This window comes from Tachypleus tridentatus, chromosome 9 (genome assembly GCF_004210375.1).
Source record: "Tachypleus tridentatus isolate NWPU-2018 chromosome 9, ASM421037v1, whole genome shotgun sequence".
NCBI lineage: Eukaryota > Metazoa > Arthropoda > Merostomata > Xiphosura > Limulidae > Tachypleus > Tachypleus tridentatus.
Genome location: NC_134833.1, coordinates 9,400,931 through 9,416,162, shown reverse-complemented (window position 1 = coordinate 9,416,162; position 15,232 = coordinate 9,400,931).

Genomic DNA, 15,232 nt, shown 5'->3' with positions numbered 1-15,232 from the left:
TTGTTGATATTCTGTATCAAGAGTATCTTACTTCAACACTCTTTCATATCATGTGTTGTTAATATTCTGTATCAAGAGTATCTTACTTCAACACTCTTTCATATCATGTGTTGTTAATATTCTGTATAATGTGTATTTCAGTTAAGGAGAGTTTCATATCCTATATTGTTAATGTTCTTATTATGTGAATTTTATTTATATAGTTTTTCGCAATCTGTGTAATATGGATTTTACTTCAATGGTGTTTCATATCATGTATTGTTATATTCGGTATCATGTGGATTTCATTCAATAGTGCTTGATATCAAGTATCGTTAATATTTTGTATGATGTGAATCTTACTTCAACAGTGCTTTATATTGTAAATATTCTGTATCACGATTGTCTTACTTCAACAGTGTTTTATATTGTAAATATTCTGTATCACGATTGTCTTACTTCAACAGTTTTAAATCCCATTTTTGGTTACTATTCTGTTTCTTGTGGATTTTACTTCGAGAGCTTTTTACACCAAGTGTTGTTAATATTCATTATTAACTGGATTTTTACTTCTTCAGATTTTCATATCATGTATTATTCATATTTTGTGTCATGTGGAACTTACGTCATGAGTGTTTCATATCATGTATTTTTGAGATTGTGTATCATGTGGATCTTACTTTAAAGGTTTACACATCATTTATTGTTAACATACTGTATGATGTTGATCTTACTTAACAGTGTTTTATATTATTTAGTGTTGATTTTCTTTATCACGTGTATTTTACTTCAAACGTTTCTCACATCACGTGTTGTTAATATTCTGTGTCATGTAGACCTTAATTCGACAGTGTTTCCTATAACTTATTACTGATGTTTTGAATCATGTGGATCTTACTTCCACAGTGTTTCATATCACATGTTATTAATATTTTGGATCATGTGTATCTTACTTCAACAGTGTTTCATAGTGTGTATTGTTAATATTCTGTGTCATGTGCATCTTACTTCAACAATATTTAATATCGTGTATTGTTAATATTCTGTGTCATGTGTATCTTACTTCAACAGTGTTTCATATCGTGTATTGTTAATATTCTGTGTCATGTGGATCTTACTTCCACAGTGTTTCATGTTGTGTAATGTTAATATTCTGTGTCATGTGCATCTTACTTCAACAATATTTAATATCGTGTATTGTTAATATTCTGTGTCATGTGTATCTTACTTCCACAGTGTTTTATTTCGTGTATTGTTAATATTCTGTGTCATGTGTATCTTACTTCAACAGTGTTTCATATCGTGTATTGTTAATATTCTGTGTCATGTGTATCTTACTTCCACAGTGTTTCATTTCGTGTATTGTTAATATTCTGTGTCATGTGCATCTTACTTCAACAGTGTTTCATATTGTGTATTGTTAATATTCTATGTCATGTGTATCTTACTTTCAGAGTGTTTCATATCGTGTTTTGTTAATATTCTGTGTCATGTGTATCTTACTTCAACAGTGTTTCATATCGTGTATTGTTAATATTCTGTATTATGTGTATCTTACTTCAACAGTGTTTCATATCGTGTTTTGTTAATATTCTGTATCATGTGGCTCTCACTTGAACAGTGTTTCATATCATATATGGTTACTATTCTGTATCATGTGACTCTCACTTGAACAGTGTTTCATATCATATATGGTTACTATTCTGTATCTTGTGGCTCTCACTTGAACAGTGTTTCATATCATATATGGTTACTATTCTGTATCATGTGGCTCTCACTTGAACAGTGTTTCATGTCATATATGGTTACAATTCTGTATCATGTGGCTCTCACTTGAACAGTGTTTCATATCATATATGGTTACTATTCTGTATCACGTGGCTCTCACTTGAACAGTGTTTCATATCATATATGGTTACTATTCTGTATCATGTGGCTCTCACTTGAACAGTGTTTCATATCACATGTTTTTAATATTCTGTAGCGGTTGGATATTAATTTAAGAGTGGTTTATGTCTTTAGGATAGTTCGTTAACCTTTCTGTTAATTAGATCACGAAACTGGAAATTTAGGCAATCGTGTAGCTACCAATCACAACAATTATCCCTACCGAAACTATAACCAAGAATTATAACCCAGTATCAGTTAATACTTTAAGCACTTAAAATGTAAGCCTTCTCTGGTGTAGTTTCCATTTCAGTACTGTGTTCAAAGTGTTTTAATAATTTCATTTGATAATTGTTATTCCTTTAAGTGTTTTGTATTTAACAATTTAAATTTTAATTAACTATATATTAAAATGGGTTTTGTTCCTAAAACTATCAAATAAAAGTATAGTATTATAGTAAAAAAGCAATCGTGTAAACACGTAAATCTCTCACATCCTTGAGATACGTCAACTTCATGTACTGACTCTTGTTACTAAGCATGGACAAGAAATTTAGATATTCCTATAGGTGGCTGAAAGCGGTTATGGTGTTATATAAAGACATGTTCCTTGAAATTCTTTGTAGTAAAAAAACACAAAAAATCATCTCTTGTCGCGTCTTTCCCACGTGAAAATTTACATATTCTATTTTTTATTTATTTCCTCATTATATAAATAGGAAAACATAGGCTTAGAATAGAAGAAAGAAATAAACCTTGTGTAGAAACTGAAGACAGACAGGCAGTTTTGGTCTACTGTGTTTCTTTGTTTTCTCTCCTGTCACATTGTTGGCTGTCTGATAATGATACATGAGGGTATGTTTGTAAAATAACAAGAAGTATGTTACGGCAGAAAGTAAAATAAAGCAACAGAAGTAGTTAAATGTTTCTCTACATTCTCATAATTGCTGTAAATCTTCCTCTTTTTCTCACAGCTGACATAAATAACAATTTAAGAGCTCAGGCAATTTATTTGGTATTCGCCATTTATCGGTTCTTTTGTTCTAGCAAGCGTCCTCAAATCGCGAGTTTGCTACTGAAAGCTGATTGGAAGAGCCCACGAAGTCTTGTAGATTAGACATATCAAGGCTAGAAGAATAGAATAGAGCTTCCGGTCGCTCCTGAAGCATTTGACACAGGGTGAGCCAGGAAAGCGTAAGGCTTAATGACAGTCGCCCCAGACTAGCAGTTTTATCCCCTACCGAAGGTAACAGAGTCCGCCCTCTTGAATCGAAAGGGTGGAACTAAAATAATTGAACGTAGTCACAGAAGAGTTTGTATTTCAGTTGCTGTGTCTTAAAAAAAAAACACTTAATAATTTCATTACCTTATTTTTCTTTATCGTATCGTTGCATTAACAATCTCAGGACTCAAACACCGATTTTAGCTTGAAAAGTTCCTGAACTGCTACGTAAATAAATTTATTTCTCATTTTGCCATTGATTTAAAACAACTTTATTTTTGTTGGTAATATTTGGTTATAATATTAATCATTTTATACAGTCACATATTAAACGAACAGGGTCATTATGTTTATTTCTAAAGCAATGTGTTCGTTACAGTACTGCTAACACTACTTAAATTAATTTATTAAAGAAACAGGACTTGCTGTGTTACGTATTAAACTGACATAAGGTAGTAGGAATTTACATCCAATTTTAAAAAATAAGAACCCAGAAAGTTTAGAAATATAAAAGTGTTTTAAGTTCCGTCATAAGAGATCTCAGTGACATATTATAGATAAGAACAATATAACAGTTTTTTATACATTAAAATACATCAAAGAACAACTAGCCTTCACAATAAGTTATTATTGTTTATTAGCATAGTTTTAATGTAAGTAAATAAGTGATACCTCATCATTGTTAATTAATATATCATACAGTCATGGTTTTAATGTAAGTAAATAAAATAGTTATACCTTATTATTGTTAATAGGTATATCATACAGTCATGGTTTTAATGTAAGTATATGAAATAGTTATACCTTATTATTGTTAATAGGTATATCATACAGTCATGGTTTTAATGTAAGTATATGAAATAGTTATACCTTATTATTGTTAATAGGTATATCATACAGTCATAGTTTTAATGTAAGTAAATGAAATAGTTATACCTTATTATTGTTAATAGGTATATCATACAGACATGGTTTTAATGTAAGTAAATAAAATAGTTATACCTTATTATTGTTAATAGGTATATCATACAGTCATGGTTTTAATGTAAGTATATGAAATAGTTATACCTTATTATTGTTAATAGGTATATCATACAGTCATGGTTTTAATGTAAGTAAATGAAATAGTTATACCTTATTATTGTTAATAGGTATATCATACAGTCATGGTTTTAATGTAAGTATATGAAATAGTTATACCTTATTATTGTTAATAGGTATATCATACAGTCATAGTTTTAATGTAAGTAAATGAAATAGTTATACCTTATTATTGTTAATAGGTATATCATACAGACATGGTTTTAATGTAAATAAATGAAATAGTTATATTTTATTATTGTTAATAGGTATATCATACAGTCATGGTTTTAATGTAAATAAATGAAATAGTTATACCTTATTATTGTTAATAGGTATATCATACAGACATGGTTTTAATGTAAATAAATGAAATAGTTATACCTTATTATTGTTAATAGGTATATCATACAGACATGGTTTTAATGTAAGTATATGAAATAGTTATACCTTATTATTGTTAATAGGTATATCATACAGTCATGGTTTTAATGTAAGTATATGAAATAGTTATACCTTATTATTGTTAATAGGTATATCATACAGTCATGGTTTTAATGTAAGTAAATGAAATAGTTATACCTTATTATTGTTAATAGGTATATCATACAGTCATGGTTTTAATGTAAGTATATGAAATAGTTATACCTTATTATTGTTAATAGGTATATCATACAGTCATAGTTTTAATGTAAGTAAATGAAATAGTTATACCTTATTATTGTTAATAGGTATATCATACAGACATGGTTTTAATGTAAATAAATGAAATAGTTATATTTTATTATTGTTAATAGGTATATCATACAGTCATGGTTTTAATGTAAATAAATGAAATAGTTATACCTTATTATTGTTAATAGGTATATCATACAGTCATGGTTTTAATGTAAATAAATGAAATAGTTATACCTTATTCTTGTTAATAGGTATATCATACAGTCATGGTTTTAATGTAAGTATATGAAATAGTTATACCTTATTATTGTTAATAGGTATATCATACAGTCATGGTTTTAATGTAAGTATATGAAATAGTTATACCTTATTATTGTTAATAGGTATATCATACAGACATGGTTTTAATGTAAATAAATGAAATAGTTATACCTTATTATTGTTAATAGGTATATCATACAGTCATGGTTTTAATGTAAGTAAATGAAATAGTTATACCTTATTATTGTTAATAGGTATATCATACAGACATGGTTTTAATGTAAATAAATGAAATAGTTATACCTTATTATTGTTAATAGGTATATCATACAGACATGGTTTTAATGTAAGTATATGAAATAGTTATACCTTATTATTGTTAATAGGTATATCATACAGTCATGGTTTTAATGTAAGTATATGAAATAGTTATACCTTATTATTGTTAATAGGTATATCATACAGACATGGTTTTAATGTAAATAAATGAAATAGTTATACCTTATTATTGTTAATAGGTATATCATACAGTCATGGTTTTAATGTAAATAAATGAAATAGTTATACCTTATTCTTGTTAATAGGTATATCATACAGTCATGGTTTTAATGTAAGTAAATGAAATAGTTATACCTTATTATTGTTAATAGGTATATCATACAGTCATGATTTTAATGTTAGTAAATGAAACAGTGATGCATTATGATTGTTAATAAGTTAAACATAAGTCATGGTCTTAATGTAAGTAAATGAAATAGTGATACTATATGTATCTAGTGTGCAACAAGGCGAGTACGATATTTCGTTTGTAGCTGCTTTTAAAGTGTTTCTATCTGCCCATCCCACTCCTGACTATCGTGATGCTTCATTCTTCCCAACTGAATCGCAAGTGAAATAATTCATATCTCAGATGGAAGCTAAACATCAAAATATGATGGAAGAAGCATAAGAAATTGGCAGTTACTTAGTTAATGATACTGTGAATGTGGATTTATTGATATATATCAAATTTACTCCTAAAGGGTTGACCTTAATACTAGCTGGTATGGACTTGAACATGCTGTATTTTATTTTAAAATTTATCAGTTAACAAGTAAGCATACGTACAAAAACACTCTCTGTGGGAGTTTCTGGACTGAACTTAGTTTTAATAGTCAACAATTAATCAAGTTAATGTTTTCAGTTTAATAAATCTTCGTGTGTGAAGCATATAAGTAGACAGTTACAGAAGGATCAGTGAAAGTAGAAACACCAATCAGGTTCACCTTTCTCACTATACTAGTCTTCGAAGACTAAAGCTATGTATGTTTACAAAAGTAGGCTTAATGCAGAAATGGAAATTTAAGAAAAAAACATGATTTATTCACGGTCTACAGATTCCCTGGTGGGTGATCAGTCAGCTTATGGACTTAAAATGCTAAAATCCAAATTTGTTTCTTCTCAAAAACAGCGTGAAGATAGGCAGTTGTGTAGTTTGTAATAAACAAATGTCATAAATAACAACACTGTCTTCGTTGTATGGTGGGTGGCACGGTCTAGTAGTTTGAGTGCCAGACTTGCAATTTGGGGGTCGAAATTTCGAATTCCTCTCACCGAGGATGCTCGCCCTTTATGCTCTGAGAGTGTTATAATGTTTTGGCCAATCCTAATACGAGTCGATGAAAGAGTAGCCCAGGATTTGGCGGTGGGTGGTGTTGAATAGCCAAATTAGAGGCGACAAGCACAGATAACCGTCGGGTTGTTTTGTAATAAACCAAATTTCAGTTCATCGAAATATTCACCGTTATTTTATGTTAATTCATTAAGTTACTGGAGTTTTATCCTCCTTGAGCTGGCTTCACGTTTTTAAGGGACGGCATGTTGGGTAGGACAGAGATTCGAACCCTCGCCCTAATCGTCTGCCATGCTGGGCCATAAATTTAATAAATAAAACATGTGTGCCTCAAACATTATGCATTTTGAATAGAAACAAAGGTTCCAAAGAACTGATTTACTTCTATGTACTTATCGTAAATATAAATTGTTTATATATGTAAAAATAGTTCGTTTGGGTTGAGAAAATATTTTACGTAGAGGAGCGAACAACGTTTCGACCTTCTTCGGTCATCGTCAGGTTCACAAAGAAAGAGGTAACTGACCGGAAGCTGACCACATGTTTGAAAGGAGTTATATAACTGAGTGTCGGAGTGTAGATGGCGTGCTTAGATGTTTAAATATATAATTTTATATTATTTATTTTATTATTATTATTTATTATATTATTTTTAATATAGATATAAAGGTGTTCCTTTGTATTGGTTTATTTTAGGCTTAAGTTGTTGTGTAAGTGAGGCTTCTTTAATTTGTGTTTGTTTATGTTTGTTTCTTTACTTATACAACGACTTAAGCCCAAAATAAACCAATACAAAGGAACATCTTTATACCTATATTAAAATAATAAAATAAATAATATAAAATTATATATTCAAACATCTACGCACGCCCTCTACATTGCGACATTCAGTTACACAACCACTTTCAAACATGTGGTCAGCTTCCGGTCAGTTACCTCTTTCTTTCTTTGAACCTGACGATGACCGAAGGTCGAGACGTTGATCGCTCCTCTACGTAAAATATTTTCTCAACCCAAACGAGCCGTTTTACATGTATATCTTTCTCCACAAGTGGATTATCTCGACATCACTGAGAAATTGCTTATATTAGTTTGACTGGAATAATCTTAAGTTGTTTTTTGAAATTTAAACCCCTTGTATTTAAGACACTTCCAGTATATCGTATATCAAGTTCAAAAATGTTTAATGTTATTGAATACATTACTTCAAAGAGAAAAGCAGCTTGTGGCGTTATAAAGCCGGTTAAATGAAGAATGATATAATTATTTCGGTGAGTATATAAAAATGAAGTCTTTCAGCACAATGACAAAGCCACAGAGGGCTGCTCTCCTGTGTCCACCGAGAAAAATCGAACTCCTAGTTGAAGCATTGTAAATCTTCAGACTGATGGCTGTCCCTGTGGGGACAAGAAAAGTAAATAATATATATTAGTAATTTTAGCCCACTAGTTTCGGTAAAACAATTAAAATTGTCGTGACTAATGATTAGGGTCACCTCGGTAAAGAACGGTCGAGTTTTTTTTATACATTAAAATCTCTTTGAATTACGGTTTCTTTGTTTACTTCTTATTAGTTAATGTTTTTAGCCCAAAGATATGCTATGCCTTCATTAACTATTGTTACCCACGTATAGGTTTTATACATATATTCTGTGTTTTGATTTTATTATCAATTATACGTTCTTTTTTACGATTTTCATTTCATTTTTAGCATTCCTCATTTCAACAGCGAAACGTTTATAATTGTTTTTTTCATTAAACAAAATGATTTATATAAAGGTAATAATGTTATTTTTAAATTGAAACAGGTGATGTGTGTGCATACAACTAGTAATGAAATTAATTCTAATTGTTTTGCAATAGCTCATAAGTATGATTCAGTACTTACGGAGACAAGTATCTTTCTATTAGTGTCATTCGTGATTTATATAATTGTTCAACGAAGTATTGTTGTTATAATTGTTCGAGAAAGTATTCTTTTTGCACCCCTTTAAATGGTAGAGTTCCATTAAGGTTCTAGCGCATAGGTTTATTACAGTACATTGGCTAATATTGTAAGGTTTACCTTGAAGTACTTTATTACGTAAGAGAAGGATCATCAAATGGTTTATAGTAGCCTGGATTAAAATCAAAGATATATTTACGTTCAGCCATGATAAATGATAACTATTCTACTCAAGTAACACGTAAATGTTTTTTTATTAGCTTGGGTGATAAGATGTTTTTTTCAATCTAGAAAAGACAATGATTTTGGTAAAGAAACCCAAATCAAGACATGGTAATCAAAGTAAAAGTATATCGCACAAAACAATGGATAATTAATCTTACGGTAACTAGAAATAACTAGAATAAAAATAGAGAGTCAGATAATAATAAAATATTTAATTTGATTAGCCATTTTGACTGTTCGGTTTTAATGGTTTTCTCACGAACCAATTGGAGAAAAATTTTTGTTGAAAAAACAAACAAACTACCTTAGCCAGTTTTTTAATTGAAAGGAAATTATTTAGTAATTTTTATTAGCTAAAAAAATTACATTTTCCGAATTATTTTAGTGTTGGGGTTGCGCAAAGTGACTTGAAGTGGTAAGGTGACTGTAATCTGTCAGTGTATCACGAGCTGCCAAGCACAAGAAGTCTCCAAGTGACACATATTGAGTTTAGAACTACCTTGGGAGATATAACGCAGCAAGTCGAGTTCAATATTATGTCTGTAGTGCACCTGTCTGCTCATCCCTCTGTTCACTGTTATGAGTCTTCAACCTTCCTTACTAAATCACAGGTGAACTCGTTGGTATATGAACCGAATATTCAACATAAAAGTGAGAGCAGACGAATTAAAGGTTGACAGTTAATGATACTAAAACGTGACTTTATTGATATATATCAAATATACTCCCATAGGGTTGACCCTAATACTAACTAGCATGGAGACTTGAGGATGCTGTATTTCACTTTAAAATTATCAATTATCAAACGAAAACTTGTTTCGAAAATATAGTCGAAAACAACCTTTTCAGGTGTTTCTGGATGGAATGTACACTAAATATTTAACAAATTGTGTTGTGTTTTGTAAAGTCCCCTTGTCTCCTGAGGAACGTGTTGAAACAAACACCTCTTGTATAGGATAAACTGCTCACTAGCTGGATTCCTTCCGTTTAGTAGGGATAGATTTAAACTCTAGGAGATTTTGACCAGGTCGCTTAGCCCACCTGCATGTAACGAACTGGTCAGTTTGTCTAAATGCGGAATGTTTACAAAAATTCTAATGCAAATCCAGTCGTAAGAATGAACCAAAAGTCATAATTTATTGTGTTAGTGATTGTTATAATTGTTTCAGACATATACTGGCACATGTACTTACTTAACTTCATTTTAAAAGTGCAGGATGCTTCTTAAAATATATAGTTTGTATATATGCTATTTGGAAAAGTGCTAAAGTCCAGGGTTCGATTCCCTGCTGAGTAGAATCCAGTGTGACTATGCTATGAAACAAATACATAAATGCATTTATCATAAAGTTGTGAGTTAATGTGGAGCTAAGTTTGAAACAAAGAAACCACATTTCACAGCCCAATAACCTAATGAAAGGTTAGCCTTTTATAATAAAGTCAAATTCATTTCAATAAAGTTAATGATAAAGAATAAGCCAGATGACTGATAAACCATTAACTGATATCCTTTATTTCTTGAATTAAATGCATACAACATACATTTTGTTTGAAATCGACAACATCGTATCGGTTATCACATGGTTTAGTCAGATTTAGCGATAAATATTTGAATACACTGTTCATAACACATTAGTTTCTAACATCTGTTCAGCTTTTTGAACACATGTGTTTGAAACTATTTATGCACTAACAGTTAGTTTCTATATCGACATGTTGCGGGATCCCTTGTAACACACGAGTCATACAAACTGTAAATACAAAACTGTTATACACACGCAATAAATCAAACTAATTACTATTGAAATCTTCTGTGTATTTTACATAGAAAATATTATTTAATTTTATATAGAAAACAAGTCCTCCGAAGATTTCGTTTTTCTACGTTGAGTGTTATAACACTTGAATATATACCACAGTTTAATTTGGTGAAAATATGCGGATTCCATCGGAACAAAACGGTATAAAACAAGATGTTAATTTCAGGTTCAAACTGATCAAATGACTTCTAGAAAAGATAAGGCATAACACATGTGGTGTTTCTTGTTCTAAAATGTGAATTTCACTTCAGTTTCCGTTTTCTCTCGCCACACAAGCTCTTCAGTTCTTCATCAAACATTTTGTTCTCACACTAGGAATGATGACGTATTCCTGATTGTTCCCTCAGAACAGAGAACCAATAAAAATGTTTTAAAAGGCTCTCCGTCTGTGGTTTGAATATAAAATAAACATTATATTTTTGTGTATTATGGATGTTTACTTTTCGGTCAAAGCTTTTAGTGGTCATTTTTCCTTAAATTTTGATAGTCCACATTTTGATAGTTTTATAGTATTCTGTGACTTCAAGTTTCAACTGTTTCACTGTAAATTTGAATTGTTAAAAGAATTTATGCTGTAGAGTACATGTCTGTCAGTCTTAGCTTGCTATCCAACCAACGAAATAGTTTGGCCTTCGTATACTACTTAGAGGATCTATATCAGATACCCAGTTAACTTATTTTTAATTATATTTAGTTTAACAGTTCATACAAGAATTACATAAGTGAGAGTCTATATCTGTAAATACGTCACAATGTTGTTTTAACTTCTAACATATGGTTGATATTTAAGACAAAGAACTGCGTCCGCGACACAGAACAATTACTTTTCACAGTTCGATAACACCAGATACAGTTGTATCACTACATGGAACACATGCATTCAGTCAGCTTCCTTGATGTCCAGATATTGTATAATGAACCCATACATTCAGTTAGCTTGTTTCATATCTAAATATTGTATTATGAACACGTACATTCAGTTTGTTTGATGTTTATGTATTGTATTATGAACACGTACATTCAGTTAGCTTGTTTCATATCTAAATATTGTATTATGAACACGTTCATTCAGTTAGCTTGTTTCATATCTAAATATTGTATTATGAACACGTACATTCAGCTAGTTTGTTTGATGTTTATGTATTGTATTATGAACACGTTCATTCAGTTAGCTTGTTTCATATCTAAATATTGTATTATGAACACGTACATTCAGTTAGTTTGTTTGATGTTTATGTATTGTATTGTGAACAAGTAGATTCAGTTAGTTTGTTTGATGTTTATGTATTGTATTATGAACAAGTACATTCAGTTTGTTTGATGTCTAAGTATTGTATTATGAATGCATGCATTCAGTCGGATATCGAACAGCAAGTTTCAGGCTACTAAATACAGTTATAGCTCCGGATAACCTGTCTTCTACATGATAGCTTATCCAATATTAACTTTACGATGATAGATTAACAAAGAAACTTAGATGATGTTATGATACACCTTATGGGAAACTGTTCATGATACACCTTGTAGACATCTGTTAATTATCCATCTTGTGACAACTGTTTATGACATTCCTTGTAGACAAATGTTTATGATAATACTTGTGGACAACTGTTTATGGTACACCTTGTGGACAACTCTTTATGATACACCTTGTGGACATCTGTTAATTATCCATCTTGTGACAACTGTTTATGACATTCCTTGTAGACAAATGTTTATGATAATACTTGTGGACAACTGTTTATGGTACACCTTGTGGACATCTGTTAATTATCCATCTTGTGACAACTGTTTATGACATTTCTTGTGGACAAATGTTTATGATAATACTTGTGAACAACTGTTTATGGTACACCTTGTGGACAACTCTTTATGATACACCTTGTGGACATCTGTTAATTATCCATCTTGTGACAACTGTTTATGACATTCCTTGTAGACAAATGTTTATGATAATACTTGTGGACAACTATTTATGGTACACCTTGTGGACAACTCTTTATGATACACCTTGTGGACATCTGTTAATTATCCATCTTGTGACAACTGTTTATGATAATACTTCTAGACAACTGTTTATGACATTCCTTGTAGACAACTGTTTATGACATTCCTTGTGGACAACAGTTAACTCGATATCCTTCAAGATCGTCTCAGTTTACGATTTCAGTCCACATGTCTATTGGAATATTGAAGGTCTGATAAAATCAACAAGTAGCTGTCCTCGTGAAGTCATTAGTGTTATCTGTTCACATCATTTTAGAGGCTGTAGTTACTGGTTTCAAACATGTTTATTGCGAACACATTACTCAGGCCTTACAGAAACAAAAGACACTGCATAAATTTCCAGATGAACGAACAGTCTGTTATCTATCTTTCTGTGAACATTGTATTCGTGATTGCTATTAACTGCTAGTAAACAGTAATTTCATACGACGTTCTATAGACAAACTCGGTATTTGTAAGTCCGATTACTTCCACGATCAGTTTCACTTGAATTTCCAGATTAATAGGCTTAAGACAATGCTATCACTGTCAACGTACGTGTTCGGGACTACCTGAATGAAAAACGAGACAGATAAAATATTCGCCTATGCTCGGCAAGGTGTAAGACAGCTGGTTAGCGTGGCTTCAGGGCCGCGATGTCACCATCATCTTAGTAAAAAGAAAACAGTCTTATATCCTGTCAAAAGTGAAATTATCTCACGTAGAAAGTTTGGGAAGCCCACAATGACACACTTTGTCAAGGCGCACGTCAACGATTTGTTTGAATACAATTATTATATCTAAAATATAAATCAGCCATTTTTGTTACGTTTTGTTATAGCTTAACTTAGTAGATCACAGTCAATGTTAGGCCTTACAAGTCACGAAACATCCGTTTAAACTGTATTCTATTAATCAGCGCGACACGTTTGGACCAAGTTACTTTTCTTCGTGACAAACAATTCGGAGAAATAAATTCCAGTGATTGTCTCAAATATCCATTTTTTTCCTGCCCAAGACAGTCGTTCTTTATTGCTGTGTAAAGTGTGGTGTCGCTTGTGCCTATAACAGCAGTAACTTTTTAATTTTGTTACGTTTTGGGTTAAAACCCAATAACCTCTTGCCTAAATAGGTTTTGCACTTTCGTAAAAATATTAAATTATTATTTTTTCATTTAAATTATAAATATTGGGAAAATTTGTTTGTTTGTTTGTTTTGAATTTCGCACAAAGCTACTCGAGGGCTATCTGCGCTAGCCGTCCCTAATTTAGCAGTGTAAGACTAGAGGGAAGGCAGCTAGTCATCACCACCCACCGCCAACTCTTGGGCTACTCTTTACCAACGAATAGTGGGATTGACCGTCACATTATAACGCCCCACGGCTGAAAGGGCGAGCATGTTTGGCGCGACGGGGATGCGAACCCGCGACCCCCAGATTACGAGTCGCACGCCTTAACACGCTTGGCCATGCGGGGCCATTGGGAAAATACGAACAGATTTGAGATAACACTATAAATAAAGCGACTTCTGGTAATATTAAACACTGTAACACCCAACATTTCATTAATATCTTTACGTCTTTTTAACGCATCGGAAATTACATTTCTTTCCGAATAAGTAAGGAATACCCAAACCGTCGTTACACAATCGTGAATATTCAGTTTCGGACATTTATACGTAAAACCTAGTTCAATCATGTTAAACAGATAATCCTTGTACGTTAAGAACTTCGGTTCAGTAGGTTTTTAATTCATTTCGAGCCATACTGGTGCTAATGTACTGGAAGCTACAAATGATAAATAAATGTAAGTTTGAAATTTTCAGATGATCTTAAAGTAAAACCGTATAATGTAGTGTTTGTACGTTAATTTGAAGGAGGTATTAGTCATATAATGTATCGTGTGTAGTTAATTTGGAGGAGGTATTAGTCATATAATGTATCGTGTGTAGTTAATTTGGAGGAGGTATTAGCCATATAATGTATCGTGTGTAGTTAATTTGGAGGAGGTATTAGCCATATAATGTATCGTGTGTACGTTGGATTATTTAAGCAATACATCTATTGGTCAAACCACATGTGTAGATGATTGTCCAGTTTGTTTTGACCCCTGTGTTTTACTGTATTTCCTCCTGACGGTTTCTGGTCACTGGCCGAAGCGATAGTAGCCAGTACTAAATCTGGTGATACGGTTCGGCTTCCGTACTAATAACACAAGTAACCTGAACTTCATTTAAAGATGTTTCTTCTTGATAGTTCCAAGTGGGCCTTCCAATAAATCAGAGTGATATACAAGTAGACAAGTTTATCACCTACAATACGCGAATAAATCATCGAATAATAACAAAAGCTAGTAGTTTCGTATTGTTCACTGGCCTAACAGCTTTCAAAGCGTATTAAACATAACGTCGATTTCCATATAAAATATTATCTACTTTAACCTTATCGACTCAAAACCTATAAATAATCACAAGGATAGCATTAAAAGTCCATTTTCTAACCAAAATGATCCATCATTATAATAACAGGTGAAATAGTGT